A 16,007-nucleotide genomic window follows, 5' to 3' on the forward strand; every position below is an offset into this window, starting at 1 on the left:
CACTAAAAATATTTATATACATACAGAGTTATCAAATAGGACCGCTATACCAGGACTAAATACTGCCACGTCACCCGCTGACCGCTATACCAGGACTAAATACTGTCACGTCACCCGCTGACCGCTATACCAGGACTAAATACTGTCACGTCACCCGCTGACCGCTATACCAGGACTAAATACTGTCACGTCACCCGCTGACCGCTATACCAGGACTAAATACTGTCACGTCACCCGCTGACCGCTATACCAGGACTAAATACTGTCACATCACCTGCTGACCGCTATACCAGGACTAAACACTGTCATGTCACCCACTGACCACTATGCCAGGACAAAATACTGTCACATCACTCGCTGACCATTATACCAGGACTAAATACTGTCACATCATCCGTAACCACTATACCAGGACTAAATATTGTCACGTCACCCGCTGACCGCTATACCAGGACTAAATACTGTCACATCACCTGCTGACCGCTATACCAGGACTAAATACTGTCACGCCACCCACTGACCGCTATACCAGGACTAAATACTGTCACGTCACCTGCTGACCGCTATACTAGGACTAAATACTGTCACGTCACCCACTGACCGCTATACCAGGACTAAATACTGTCACGTCACCCGCTGACCGCTATACCAGGACTAAATACTGTCACGTCACCTACTGACCGCTATACCAGGACTAAATACTGTCACGTCACCTGCTGACCGCTATACCAGGACTAAATACTGTCACGTCACCCACTGACCGCTATACCAGGACTAAATACTGTCACGCCACCCGCTGACCGCTATACCAGGACTAAATACTGTCACATCACCTGCTGACCGCTATACCAGGACTAAATACTGTCACGCCACCCACTGACCGCTATACCAGGACTAAATACTGTCACGTCACCTGCTGACCGCTATACTAGGACTAAATACTGTCACATCACCGACTGACCGCTATACCAGGACTAAATACTGTCACGTCACCTGCTGACCGCTATACCAGGACTAAATACTGTAACGTCAACCCCTGACCACTATACCAGGACTAAATACTGTCACTTCACCCGCTGACCGCTAAACCAGGACTAAATACTGTCACATCACCTGCTGACCACTATACCAGGACTAAATACTGTCACGTCAGCCACTGACCGCACCTCTCCTCTGTTACTTCTCTTCTGTGCAGGATGTAATGGTAGGAGCTCGGCAGGGTCCATCTTATGTACAGGGATAAGCCCCGCCTCCTGGGCTCTCCTCACCCTTCTCATTGGTGGGCAGAGGGCAGCCAGAGAAAGAGGGTGAGGGAGAAGCCTCCTGAGAGCGCTGAGTGGAGCTTCCTCGATCAATACCTTCAGCTCCTGCACTGGCAGCTATGTATTAGCTGCTGCAGCTACACACAGTGTCCTTGCGACATATACTTTCCCTATATTAATAGGGAAAGTATTCCATCGCCAGGGGCCTCTGCAAGTGCTGGGGCCCTGGGCAATTGCCAAATTTGCCCTCCCCTAACACCGGCCCTGCTAGTGAGGTATTATAATGTGGGGGCCATTGAGGGGGCATTATAATTTATGCTGGTCAGGTGGTGATGGGATGGTCCACTTATGAAACCATTGCGCAGGGCCCACCAATGTGTTAAAACGGCCATACCCAATATGTATAGGTTTTCTTTAAGTCTTCTCTCTAATAAAACAGCCATAAAATTACAGAGATAGCTTCAAAAATAGGAAATTGTCAGAGTTGTTCATGCGGCACCTAACAAAATGGGGACTGGGGACGAAATCCCCAAATAATCAGCCATGAAGGGGTTACACTAAGCATGAAAATATAAGCAAACCCATGTAAAGCTAAACCTGACTTTCACATTAAACGCATCAGTACAAAATACTGTGACATAATGCCGTCACCCTTCCTGTTTACCGTTTTATGTAAAGCTGCTAAATTTTTAATCGGTATAGTTCAATCGGACTATTTAATCAGAATTAGAGATGAGCGAACACTAAAATGTTCGAGGTTCGAAATTCGATTCGAACAGCCGCTCAATGTTCGTGTGTTCGAACGGGTTTCGAACCCCATTATAGTCTATGGGGAACAGATACTCGTTAAGGGGGAAACCCAAATCCGTGTCTGGAGGGTCACCAAGTCCACTATGACACCCCAGGAAATGATGCCAACACCTCTGGAATGACACTGGGACAGCAGGGGAAGCATGTCTGGGGGCATCTAACACACCAAAGACCCTCTATTACCCCAACATCACAGCCTAACAACTACACACTTTACACACTCAATACCACCTCTCTGACAGTAGGAAAACACCTTGAAACATGTGTATTTGGCACTTGCAGTGAGGAGAGCTTGTCACCAGCAGTGAATTTGGCCCTTGTAGTAAGTTGAGGTTGGCACCAACATTTGTTTTGAAAATCAGGGTGGATTGAGCCTCTAACCAGCAGAGTTTGGGCAAATTCATGGTGGAGGGAGCCTCTAAAAACCCCAGTTTGGACCAATTCATGGTGGAGGGAGACTCTAAAAACCCCAGTTTGGACCAATTCATGGTGGAGGGAGACTCTAAAAACCCCAGTTTGGACCAATTCATGGTGGAGGGAGCCTCTAAAAACCCCAGTTTGGACCAATTCATGGTGGAGGGAGCCTCTAACCAGCCCAGTTTGGACCAATTAATGGTGGAGGGAGCCTCTAAACAGCCAAGTTTTGGGAAATTCATGGTGGAGGGAGCCTCTAACCAGCCCAGTTTGGACCAATTCATGGTGGAGGGAGCCTCTAAACAGCCCAGTTTGGGCAAATTCATGGTGGAGGGAGCCTCTAACCAGCCCAGTTTGGACCAATTAATGGTGGAGGGAGCCTCTAAACAGCCCAGTTTGGACCAATTAATGGTGGAGGGAGCCTCTAACCAGCCCAGTTTGGACCAATTAATGGTGGAGGGAGCCTCTAACCAGCCCAGTTTGGACCAATTAATGGTGGAGGGAGCCTCTAACCAGCCCAGTTTGGACCAATTAATGGTGGAGGGAGCCTCTAAACAGCCAAGTTTTGGGAAATTCATGGTGGAGGGAGCCTCTAACCAGCCCAGTTTGGACCAATTCATGGTGGAGGGAGCCTCTAAACAGCCCAGTTTGGGCAAATTCATGGTGGAGGGAGCCTCTAAAAAACCCAGTTTGGACCAATTCATGGTGGAGGGAGCCTCTAATTAGCCCAGTTTGGACCAATTAATTGTGGAGGGAGCCTCTAACCAGCCCAGTTTGGACCAATTAATGGTGGAGGGAGCCTCTAACCACCCCAGTTTGGGCAAATTCATGGTGGAGGGAGCCTCTAACCAGCCCAGTTTGGACCAATTAATGGTGGAGGGAGCCTCTAACCAGCCCAGTTTGGACCAATTAATGGTGGAGGGAGCCTCTAACCACCCCAGTTTGGACCAATTCATGGTGGAGGGAGCCTCTAACCAGCCCAGTTTGGACCAATTCATGGTGGAGGGAGCCTCTAAACAGCCAAGTTTTGGGAAATTCATGGTGGAGGGAGCCTCTAACCAGCCCAGTTTGGACCAATTCATGGTGGAGGGAGCCTCTAAACAGCCCAGTTTGGGCAAATTCATGGTGGAGGGAGCCTCTAACCAGCCCAGTTTGGACCAATTAATGGTGGAGGGAGCCTCTAAACAGCCAAGTTTTGGGAAATTCATGGTGGAGGGAGCCTCTAACCAGCCCAGTTTGGACCAATTAATGGTGGAGGGAGCCTCTAACCAGCCCAGTTTGGACCAATTAATGGTGGAGGGAGCCTCTAACCAGCCCAGTTTGGACCAATTAATGGTGGAGGGAGCCTCTAAACAGCCAAGTTTTGGGAAATTCATGGTGGAGGGAGCCTCTAACCAGCCCAGTTTGGACCAATTCATGGTGGAGGGAGCCTCTAAACAGCCCAGTTTGGGCAAATTCATGGTGGAGGGAGCCTCTAAAAAACCCAGTTTGGACCAATTCATGGTGGAGGGAGCCTCTAATTAGCCCAGTTTGGACCAATTAATTGTGGAGGGAGCCTCTAACCAGCCCAGTTTGGACCAATTAATGGTGGAGGGAGCCTCTAAAAAACCCAGTTTGGACCAATTCATGGTGGAGGGAGCCTCTAATTAGCCCAGTTTGGACCAATTAATTGTGGAGGGAGCCTCTAACCAGCCCAGTTTGGACCAATTAATGGTGGAGGGAGCCTCTAACCACCCCAGTTTGGACCAATTCATGGTGGAGGGAGCCTCTAACCACCCCAGTTTGGACCAATTCATGGTGGAGGGAGCCTCTAAACAGCCCAGTTTGGGCAAATTCATGGTGGAGGGAGCCTCTAACCAGCCCAGTTTGGACCAATTAATGGTGGAGGGAGCCTCTAAACAGCCCAGTTTGGGCAAATTCATGGTGGAGGGAGCCTCTAACCAGCCCAGTTTGGACCAATTAATGGTGGAGGGAGCCTCTAAACAGCCAAGTTTTGGGAAATTCATGGTGGAGGGAGCCTCTAACCAGCCCAGTTTGGACCAATTAATGGTGGAGGGAGCCTCTAACCACCCCAGTTTGGGCAAATTCATGGTGGAGGGAGCCTCTAACCAGCCCAGTTTGGACCAATTAATGGTGGAGGGAGCCTCTAAACAGCCCAGTTTGGGCAAATTCATGGTGGAGGGAGCCTCTAAACAGCCAAGTTTTGGGAAATTCATGGTGGAGGGAGCCTCTAACCAGCCCAGTTTGGACCAATTCATGGTGGAGGGAGCCTCTAAACAGCCCAGTTTGGGCAAATTCATGGTGGAGGGAGCCTCTAAAAAACCCAGTTTGGACCAATTCATGGTGGAGGGAGCCTCTAATTAGCCCAGTTTGGACCAATTAATTGTGGAGGGAGCCTCTAACCAGCCCAGTTTGGACCAATTAATGGTGGAGGGAGCCTCTAAAAAACCCAGTTTGGACCAATTCATGGTGGAGGGAGCCTCTAATTAGCCCAGTTTGGACCAATTAATTGTGGAGGGAGCCTCTAACCAGCCCAGTTTGGACCAATTAATGGTGGAGGGAGCCTCTAAAAAACCCAGTTTGGACCAATTCATGGTGGAGGGAGCCTCTAATTAGCCCAGTTTGGACCAATTAATTGTGGAGGGAGCCTCTAACCAGCCCAGTTTGGACCAATTAATGGTGGAGGGAGCCTCTAACCACCCCAGTTTGGACCAATTCATGGTGGAGGGAGCCTCTAACCACCCCAGTTTGGACCAATTCATGGTGGAGGGAGCCTCTAAACAGCCCAGTTTGGGCAAATTCATGGTGGAGGGAGCCTCTAACCAGCAGAGTTGGGGGAAATCAGGGTGGAGGGAGCCTAGTATTAGCAGAATTGTGCAACGCTTATGGTGGATGAGTATGAGGATGCGGAGGAATTGGAGAGGTTGAGTACAGACATGGAGTTTCATGTTGGGGTGCTTTACACAGGTGGGCACAAAAATGACGGCTCTACCCAGTGGTGGTTCATTTTTATCAAAGTGAGCCGGTCGGCACTCTCAGCTGACAGACGGGTGCGCTTGTCAGTGATGATGCCACCGGCTGCACTGAACACCCTCTCAGATAGGACGCTGGCGGCAGGACAGGACAGCACCTCCAAGGCATATAGGGCAAGTTCAAGCCACAGGTCCAACTTCGACACCCAATACGTGTAGGGCGCAGAGGGGTCGGAGAGGACAGGGCTGTGGTCGGAAAGGTATTCCCGCAACATGCGCCTATACTTCTCACGCCTGGTGACACTAGGACCCTCCGTGGCGGCACTTTGGCGAGGGGGTGCCATCAAGGTGTCCCAGACCTTAGACAGTGTGCCCCTCGTTTGTGTGGACCGGTGAGAACTTGGTTGCCTACTGGAGGAACTGCCCTCCCTGCCGCCAACGTCACATGCTGGAAACATCTCCATCATATTCTGCACCAATTGCCTGTGGCAAGCATTGATGCGATTGGCCCTCCCCTCTACCGGAATAAAAGACGAGATGTTGTTTTTATACCGGGGGTCAAGGATAGCAAAGATCCAGTACTGGTTGTCCTCCATGATTTTGACAATACGCTTGTCGGTTGTAAAGCACCCCAACATGAACTCAGCCATGTCTGCCACAGTGTTAGTTGGCATGACTCCTCTGGCCCCACCGGAAAGTTCAATCTCCATTTCCTCCTCATCCTCCATGTCTACCCATCCGCGCTGCAACAATGGGACGATTCGAAGTTGCCCGGAAGCCTCCTGTATCACCATCACATCATCGGACAACTCTTCTTCCTCCTCCTCCTCCTCCTCCTCCTCCATTAAACGCAGTGAAGCGGACAGATGTGTGGACCTACTCTCCAGCTGTGACGGATCGGATGCTATCCCTAACTCCTCTGTGTGATCTGAGTTATCCCTGATGTCAATCAGGGATTCTCTCAGAACACACAAGAGCGGGATTGTAAGGCTCACCATCGCATCCTCAGAGCTCACCCTCCTTGTGGACTCCTCAAAGACCCGTAGGATGTCACAAAGGTCTCTCATCCATGGCCACTCATGGATGTGAAACTGAGGCAGCTGACTTTGTGGCACCCTAGGGTTTTGTAGCTGGTATTCCATCAAAGGTCTCTGCTGCTCAACCACTCTATTCAACATCTGAAACGTTGAGTTCCAGCGTGTGGGGACGTCGCACAAAAGCCGGTGTTGTGGCACATGCAGGCGTTGCTGGAGAGATTTTAAGCTAGCAGCGGCTACTGTCGACTTGCGAAAGTGGGCGCACATGCGCCGCACTTTCACCAGTAGCTCTGGAACATTGGGGTAGCTCTTTAGGAAACGTTGCACCACTAGGTTGAAGACGTGGGCCAGGCATGGAACATGTTGGAGTCCGGCAAGCTCCAGAGCTGCTACCAGGTTCCGGCCGTTATCACAAACGACCATGCCTGGGCCCAGGTGCAGCGGCTCAAACCATATTGCCGTCTCATCGAGGAGGGCATCCCTCACCTCGGAGGCAGTGTGCTGTCTGTCCCCCAAGCTGATCAGCTTCAGCACAGCCTGCTGACGTCTACCAACGCCAGTGCTGCAACGTTTCCAACTCGTAGCTGGGGTCAATCTAACAGCGGAGGAGGAGGCGGTGGCGGAGGAGGAGGCGGTGGCGGAGGAGGAGGCGGTAGAGGAGGAGGAGGAGGAGGGGGGTGTTCTTCTCGTGTCCCTGCCAGGAATGTTAGGCGGGGAGACGAGGTACACCGGGCCAGTTTGGGAAGCAGTCCCAGCCTCAACTACATTCACCCAGTGTGCCGTCAGTGAAATGTAGCGTCCCTGTCCGCATGCACTTGTCCACGCGTCGGTGGTCAAGTGGACCTTTGTGCAAAGCGCGGAACTAAGGGCCCGCCTGATGTTGAGTGACACGTGCTGGTGCAAGGCGGGGACGGCACACCGGGAGAAGTAGTGACGGCTAGGGACGGCATAGCGAGGTGCCGCAGTTGCCATCAGGTCCAGGAAGGCGGGAGTTTCAACAAGCCGGAACGCCAACATCTCCTGGGCCAGCAGTTTAGCGATGTTGGCGTTCAAGGCTTGCGCGTGTGGGTGGTTAGCAGTGTATTTCTGCCGCCGCTCCAATGTCTGAGAGATGGTGGGTTGTTGTAAAGAAACGCCTGATGGTGCCTTTGATGGTGCAGGAGAAGGAGATAAGACAGGACCAGGGGAGGATGAGGTAGAAGTCAACAAAGTGGCGGAGGCAGATGAAGTGGTGTCCTGGCTCGTCCTCTGGAGTGCATCGCCAGCACAGTCAGCAGTGGCAGTGGCAGAGGCAGAGGCAGAGGCAGTGGCAGTGGCGTGAACGGCAGTCGGCCTTTGTCCTGCCGTTGCTGCCTGCCACTGATTCCAGTGCTTGGATTCCAAATGACGGCGCATTGAAGTGGTGGACAGGTTGCTCTTCTCAGAGCCCCTAATCAATTTCGAGAGGCAAATTGTGCAGACAACACTATATCTGTCCTCGGCGCATTCCTTGAAAAAACTCCACACCTTCGAGAAACGTGCCCTCGAGGTGGGAGTTTTTCGGGGCTGGGTACGAACTGGAACATCTTGGGAGATTCCGGGTGTGGCCTGGCTTCGCCTAAGCTGCTGACCTCTGCCTCTGCCTCTAGCTACCCTTTTTGGTGCTGCACCTGCCTCAACATCCACACTACTTTCCCCGCTTGACATCCCCCCTGTCCAGGTCGGGTCAGTGTCCTCATCATCCACCACTTCCTCTTCCAACTCCTGTCTCATCTCCTCCTCCCGCACAATGCGCCGGTCAACTGGATGCCCTGACGGCAACTGCGTCACATCATCGTCGATGAGGGTGGGTTGCTGGTCATCCACCACCAAATCGAACGGAGATGGAGGAGACTCTAGTGTTTGAGCATCTGGATACAGATGCTCCTCTGTTAGGTTCGTGGAATCGTGACGTGGAGAGGCAGGTTGAGGGACAATGAAAGGAGCGGAGAACAGCTCTGGGGAGCAGGGACAGTTTGGGTTATTGTTCTGTAAAGCTTCGGAATTTTGGGAGGAAGGAAGACAAGACTGTTGGGTAATAGGAGGAGAGGAGGCAGAGTCTGACTGGCTGCTGGACAATGTGCTGTAAGCGTTCTCTGACAGCCATTGCAAGACCTGTTCCTGGTTCTCGGGCCTACTAAGGTTTGTACCCTGCAGTTTAGTTAATGTGGCAAGCAACCCTGGCACTGTGGAGTGGCGCAATGCTTGCTGCCCCACAGGAGTAGGCACGGGACGCCCTGTGGCTTCACTGCTACCTTGCTCCCCAGAACCATTCCCCCGACCTCGCCCACGGCCTCGTCCACGTCCCTTTCCGGGAGCCTTGCGCATTTTGAATTCCTAGTTAGAAATTGGCACTGTATACCAGTAGTAAAAATTGTGGGTGCACGTAACCCCAATATATTCTTTGAATTCCCAGTCAGAAACTGGCACTATATGGCAGTAGCAAGAAATGAGGGTATTTGTATTCCCAATATACTCTTTGAATTCCCAGTCAGACAATGGCACTGTATACCAGTAGTAAAAATTGTGGGTGCACGTAACCCCAATATATTCTTTGAATTACCAGTCAGAAACTGGCACTATATGGCAGTAGCAAGAAATGAGGGTATTTATAACCCCAATATATTCTTTGAATTCCCAGTCAGACAATGGCACTGTATACCAGTAGTAAAAATTGTGGGTGCACGTAACCCCAATATATTCTTTGAATTCCCAGTCAGAAACTGGCACTATATGGCAGTAGCAAGAAATGAGGGTATTTGTATTCCCAATATACTCTTTGAATTCCCAGTCAGACAATGGCACTGTATACCAGTAGTAAAAATTGTGGGTGCACGTAACCCCAATATATTCTTTGAATTCCCAGTCAGACACTGGCACTATATGGCAGTAGCAAGAAATGAGGGTATTTGTATTCCCAATATATTCTTTGAATTCCCAGTCAGACAATGGCACTGTATACCAGTAGTAAAAATTGTGGGTGCACGTAACCCCAATATATTCTTTGAATTCCCAGTCAGACACTGGCACTATATGGCAGTAGCAAGAAATGAGGGTATTTGTATTCCCAATATATTCTTTGAATTCCCAGTCAGACAATGGCACTGTATACCAGTAGTAAAAATTGTGGGTGCACGTAACCCCAATATATTCTTTGAATTACCAGTCAGAAACTGGCACTATATGGCAGTAGCAAGAAATGAGGGTATTTATAACCCCAATATATTCTTTGAATTCCCAGTCAGACAATGGCACTGTATACCAGTAGTAAAAATTGTGGGTGCACGTAACCCCAATATATTCTTTGAATTCCCAGTCAGACACTGGCACTATATGGCAGTAGCAAGAAATGAGGGTATTTGTATTCCCAATATACTCTTTGAATTCCCAGTCAGACAATGGCACTGTATACCAGTAGTAAAAATTGTGGGTGCACGTAACCCCAATATATTCTTTGAATTACCAGTCAGAAACTGGCACTATATGGCAGTAGCAAGAAATGAGGGTATTTATAACCCCAATATATTCTTTGAATTCCCAGTCAGACAATGGCACTGTATACCAGTAGTAAAAATTGTGGGTGCACGTAACCCCAATATATTCTTTGAATTCCCAGTCAGAAACTGGCACTATATGGCAGTAGCAAGAAATGAGGGTATTTGTATTCCCAATATACTCTTTGAATTCCCAGTCAGACAATGGCACTGTATACCAGTAGTAAAAATTGTGGGTGCACGTAACCCCAATATATTCTTTGAATTCCCAGTCAGACACTGGCACTATATGGCAGTAGCAAGAAATGAGGGTATTTGTATTCCCAATATATTCTTTGAATTCCCAGTCAGACAATGGCACTGTATACCAGTAGTAAAAATTGTGGGTGCACGTAACCCCAATATATTCTTTGAATTACCAGTCAGAAACTGGCACTATATGGCAGTAGCAAGAAATGAGGGTATTTGTATTCCCAATATATTCTTTGAATTCCCAGTCAGACAATGGCACTGTATACCAGTAGTAAAAATTGTGGGTGCACGTAACCCCAATATATTCTTTGAATTACCAGTCAGAAACTGGCACTATATGGCAGTAGCAAGAAATGAGGGTATTTATAACCCCAATATATTCTTTGAATTCCCAGTCAGACAATGGCACTGTATACCAGTAGTAAAAATTGTGGGTGCACGTAACCCCAATATATTCTTTGAATTCCCAGTCAGAAACTGGCACTATATGGCAGTAGCAAGAAATGAGGGTATTTGTATTCCCAATATACTCTTTGAATTCCCAGTCAGACAATGGCACTGTATACCAGTAGTAAAAATTGTGGGTGCACGTAACCCCAATATATTCTTTGAATTCCCAGTCAGAAACTGGCACTATATGGCAGTAGCAAGAAATGAGGGTATTTGTATTCCCAATATACTCTTTGAATTCCCAGTCAGACAATGGCACTGTATACCAGTAGTAAAAATTGTGGGTGCACGTAACCCCAATATATTCTTTGAATTCCCAGTCAGACACTGGCACTATATGGCAGTAGCAAGAAATGAGGGTATTTGTATTCCCAATATACTCTTTGAATTCCCAGTCAGACAATGGCACTGTATACCAGTAGTAAAAATTGTGGGTGCACGTAACCCCAATATATTCTTTGAATTACCAGTCAGAAACTGGCACTATATGGCAGTAGCAAGAAATGAGGGTATTTATAACCCCAATATATTCTTTGAATTCCCAGTCAGACAATGGCACTGTATACCAGTAGTAAAAATTGTGGGTGCACGTAACCCCAATATATTCTTTGAATTCCCAGTCAGAAACTGGCACTATATGGCAGTAGCAAGAAATGAGGGTATTTGTATTCCCAATATACTCTTTGAATTCCCAGTCAGACAATGGCACTGTATACCAGTAGTAAAAATTGTGGGTGCACGTAACCCCAATATATTCTTTGAATTCCCAGTCAGACACTGGCACTATATGGCAGTAGCAAGAAATGAGGGTATTTGTATTCCCAATATATTCTTTGAATTCCCAGTCAGACAATGGCACTGTATACCAGTAGTAAAAATTGTGGGTGCACGTAACCCCAATATATTCTTTGAATTACCAGTCAGAAACTGGCACTATATGGCAGTAGCAAGAAATGAGGGTATTTGTATTCCCAATATATTCTTTGAATTCCCAGTCAGACAATGGCACTGTATACCAGTAGTAAAAATTGTGGGTGTATATAGCCCCAATTCTATTGCTAGGGGACTTGCAGGGTATTTCTGGGGTGAAGGTGGGGGGGCACACCGTTGGAACGGGTATCGGGGTATATATCGGGTATACGGGAATACACTGACAGTGTATTCCATTCAGGATCCTGGGAAAGCTGGGTTGCGGCGATTGAGCCCGTCAGTGCCACGTTACACTGACAAGCTTCTCCCTGGAATTTAGCTCTTACAAGAGCTGTTGGTTGTCTTCTCCTTCCTATCCTAGCCTGTCCCTGCCTACCCAGAATCTAAGCCCTAGCTAGCTGGACGGAAACCTCCGTCCTCGGTGAATTGCAAGCTCAGAATGACGCGAAGCTGGGCGTCGCTGTTCTTTTAAATTAGAGGTCACATGTTTTCGGCAGCCAATGGGTTTTGCCTACTTTTTTCAACGTCACCGGTGTCGTAGTTCCTGTCCCACCTACCCAGCGCTGTTATTGGAGCAAAAAAGGCGCCAGGGAAGGTGGGAGGGGAATCGAGTAATGGCGCACTTTACCACGCGGTGTTCGATTCGATTCGAACATGCCGAACAGCCTAATATCCGATCGAACATGAGTTCGATAGAACACTGTTCGCTCATCTCTAATCAGAATGACTAATATTCTCATTATAATTTAATACGGTGACTACTGTGACAACCCAAATGTATCCAGACATAGTGAAAGCTCTGGATAAAGGGAAAGCGTTCCGAAGATACAAGGAACATTTAAACATTATGTAGTCTGATGAACTGTGAGATGCAAATCTTGTGTTGCTTATGACAGTCACGTTTATTACAACTGTTAGGTAAGCGCATTAACATAATTCACATCAACCTGCCAAACACGATAAATACAACCGCAATAAACTGTGCAAGAGCTGCAATCACTGAATGATCCTGTGAGGGGGGGACGTTTAATAGAAGCAATGTACATAAGGGAAGGAGATGATTAATGGAGGATATTGGACATGATGGGTCTCATCATAGAGAGCTTTTGTGGCGGTTTTAGGATCTAGGATACAAGATAAAGAAAAAGGGAAGACGGATACGGTATTCTTTTATAGTTTGGCTCAAAAATCTAACTGCATATGTGATTTTAGAAGCACCCCACATTGCGGAATCGCAGCCTTGTTTGTAGCAGAATTTGTTGCGGCTTTTTGAACCAAAGCCAAGAATAGCTACAAAGGGAATGGAAAATATATAGGAAGGTCTTATACTGCTACCTCCTGCTCAATGCACTCCTGAATTTGGCTAAAAAAACGCAACAAAAAAGCTACGGTTCCGCAACGTGGGCCTTAGTCTTAGGCTGGGGCCCCACGGGACGGAAAAGCCGTTATGCAGTATCAGCAAAGTGTATAGGATTCATGCGATTCCCATGCCCACTTTGTGTTAAAATCCGCAGCGAGAACACGCTGCAATTTCCAAAACCAGCACAGTTACAACCGGTACAGCATATTAATTATATCTACGGAAACGCCGGCGACTTTCCCGTAGGTGTAATGGTAACAGAAAGTCCTTGGAGGAAAACTCCGGGAACTTTCTGTTCAATGCGCTGCGGAAAGAACCACGATGCGTTCCTGCCGCGGTTGTTCCCGCAGCGCTTTGGCTCTGCGTTTCCGGCCCATGGGGTCTTAGCCTTAAAGTGTACTTTCATAAATAAATAGTACGAGTGACTATAATAAACTTTGTAAAATAGCTTATTGAAGATATAAATTTACCTTTATATACATTTATCGAGCTGAGTTATTTTTGATATATTAGACTATGGAGAGGGGAGGGGATGTTAGGACACTGATAGTAAAGGCACGTGTATAGCAGCAGCAACTACACCCGGCTACTCTGTGAGTGAGGGAACCCTATTAACACTATGTTAAAAAGATAAGACCACTGTACAAAATGAGGCAGTAACTCAGTTAACAAACTTCTCCCCCCTCCCCTCTCCATATAGTTCTAAGGATCTACAATCTGTATAAACAAACAGCCTGAGTAAAGATAAGGAGGACAAGAGCATCCAGTACGTGTTGAAGAAAACACATTTTTAATAAGATATATTACAAAATTTCTTACATTCACACTAACCATTTACGAAAAGTTGTTTTATAATTGTAGTGTTTGTGCACTGTGGTAATTACACAGTTAGGGCCCCTTCACACGGTGTAAGCGCACCGAACATTTAGACATGTATATACGTGTCCGAGCGCGGCACTTCAAAACAGAGCCCATTGATTTAAATGGGAAGCACGCATATATCGGCATATACGCACGCTTCCCATTGAAATCAATGGGCTCTGCTTTGAAGCGCCGCACTTGAACACGTGTATACGTGTCTAAATGAGCGGTGCACTTACGCCGTGTGAAGAGGCCCTTAAGTTAATCTGTCAGGACCTGCATCTCCACTCCATAATCTTTTAGAGATGTGTGAAACCAAATACCAATGACATGTGACATGTAAATCTATTAATTTACTGGAAAGATGAATGAATAAAGAGGTATAAACATGCCTTGGTTGTATGTTCAAAGAAAGCAAATTTTAATCCCTCTGTCATTGCACAAGCAAGTTTACCCATGTCTATAACATCTTACCCCGCTAACCACTACCCTGCCTTGTTCTGATGAGAGGCAATAACCTCAAACAGCTGTGGATGGGTTTCAATTCCTTTTGGAGGAGATATTCTGTCTTGCCTTTATTCCCAGATTATACCACTAAGTTTCAGAAAAACCATGCATTGATCTATAGGGAGGTACCTTCCAAAAGGTGGCGCAAGTTCTTCTTTTCCACTAAGGAGGTCTTATTTGCATATTCCTTTCCCAGATGAGGTTTAACATTAATATAATCCGGAAAATAACCATGCTTTAAATTAAACAATAATAACAAATCACTTATAAGAAAATATGGATAATAATTTTTAAGACTAACATAGAAAAGACAAAGGGAAGACTGATTGACTTGGATGCCAGTTCTGATCATGGGACTGTCAGTTGAAACCAGACTGGAAAGCCAATTTGCAGCACTGACAAGATGGTAGTTGCTAGAATGGAGGGGGTAAAATATGGTCCTGTCTGATATGCCATGAGTGATAGTATGAGGTACCATCTGCTGTGTCCAGATTAAAACAGGTGGATTAGGTTTGCATATAGGAGGAGCCTACATTAATATGGCATTGAAAATTTGTCACTGGCATTTTTTTTTAATGGCTAATACAAGGCTGTTTTACATTCTCTGTATATGAATGGGAGCTATTCACATGGTTCATTTTAAAGGATCATAAAAAAAAAAAGTGTCATGTCCTACTTTTGTCATGGATCCCTCAATACACTCAAACATATAAGGTATCCCTGAAAATGGGTTCCTCTTTCACATCCATTTTTACCACATTCATCTGAATGTAGACTCTACTTGGGCCATGCAGCATCTAAAAATGCAGAGCCTCTGGATGTGTTCACTGAGATAGGCCGGTGGGTGGAGCTGAGGCAGTGCCACCTGCTGGAGCCTCCGGGTGTGTTACCTGAGATAGGCTGGTGGGTGGTACTGAGGCAGCACCACCTACTGGAGCCTTTGGGTGTGTTTGCTGAGATAGGCTGGTGGGTGGAGCTGAGGCAGCGCCACCTACTGGATCCTCCGGGTGTGTTACCTGAGTGTGTTACATGAGATAGGCTGGTGGGTGGTGCTGAGACAGCGCCACCAACTGGAGCCTCCAGGTGTGTTCGCTGAGATAGGCCGATGGGTTGTGCTGAGGCAGCGTCACCTACTGGAGCCTCCAGGTGTGTTAGCTGAGATAGGCCGGTGGGTGGAGCTGAGGCAGCGCCACCTACTGGAGCCTCCGGGTGTGTTACCTGAGTGTGTTACATGAGATAGGCTGGTGGGTGGAGCTGAGGCAGTGCCACCTACTGGAGCCTCCAGGTGTGTTAGCTGAGATAGGCCGGTGGGTGGAGCTGAGGCAGTGCCACCTACTGGAGCTTCCAGGTGTGTTAGCTGAGATAGGCCGGTGGGTGGAGCTGAGGCAGAGCCACCTACTGGAGCCTCCAGATGTGTTAGCTGAGATAGGCCGGTGGGTGGAGCTGAGGCAGTACCACCTACTGGAGCCTCCAGGTGTGTTAGCTGAGATAGGCCGGTGGGTGGAGCTGAGGCAGTACCACCTACTGGAGCCTCCAGGTGTGTTAGCTGAGATAGGCCAGTGGGTGGAGCTGAGGGAGTGCCACCTACTGGAGCCTCCAGGTGTGTTAGCTGAGATAGGCCGGTGGGTGGAGCTGAGGCA

This window comes from Leptodactylus fuscus, chromosome 5 (assembly GCF_031893055.1).
Source record: "Leptodactylus fuscus isolate aLepFus1 chromosome 5, aLepFus1.hap2, whole genome shotgun sequence".
NCBI classification, from domain to species: domain Eukaryota; kingdom Metazoa; phylum Chordata; class Amphibia; order Anura; family Leptodactylidae; genus Leptodactylus; species Leptodactylus fuscus.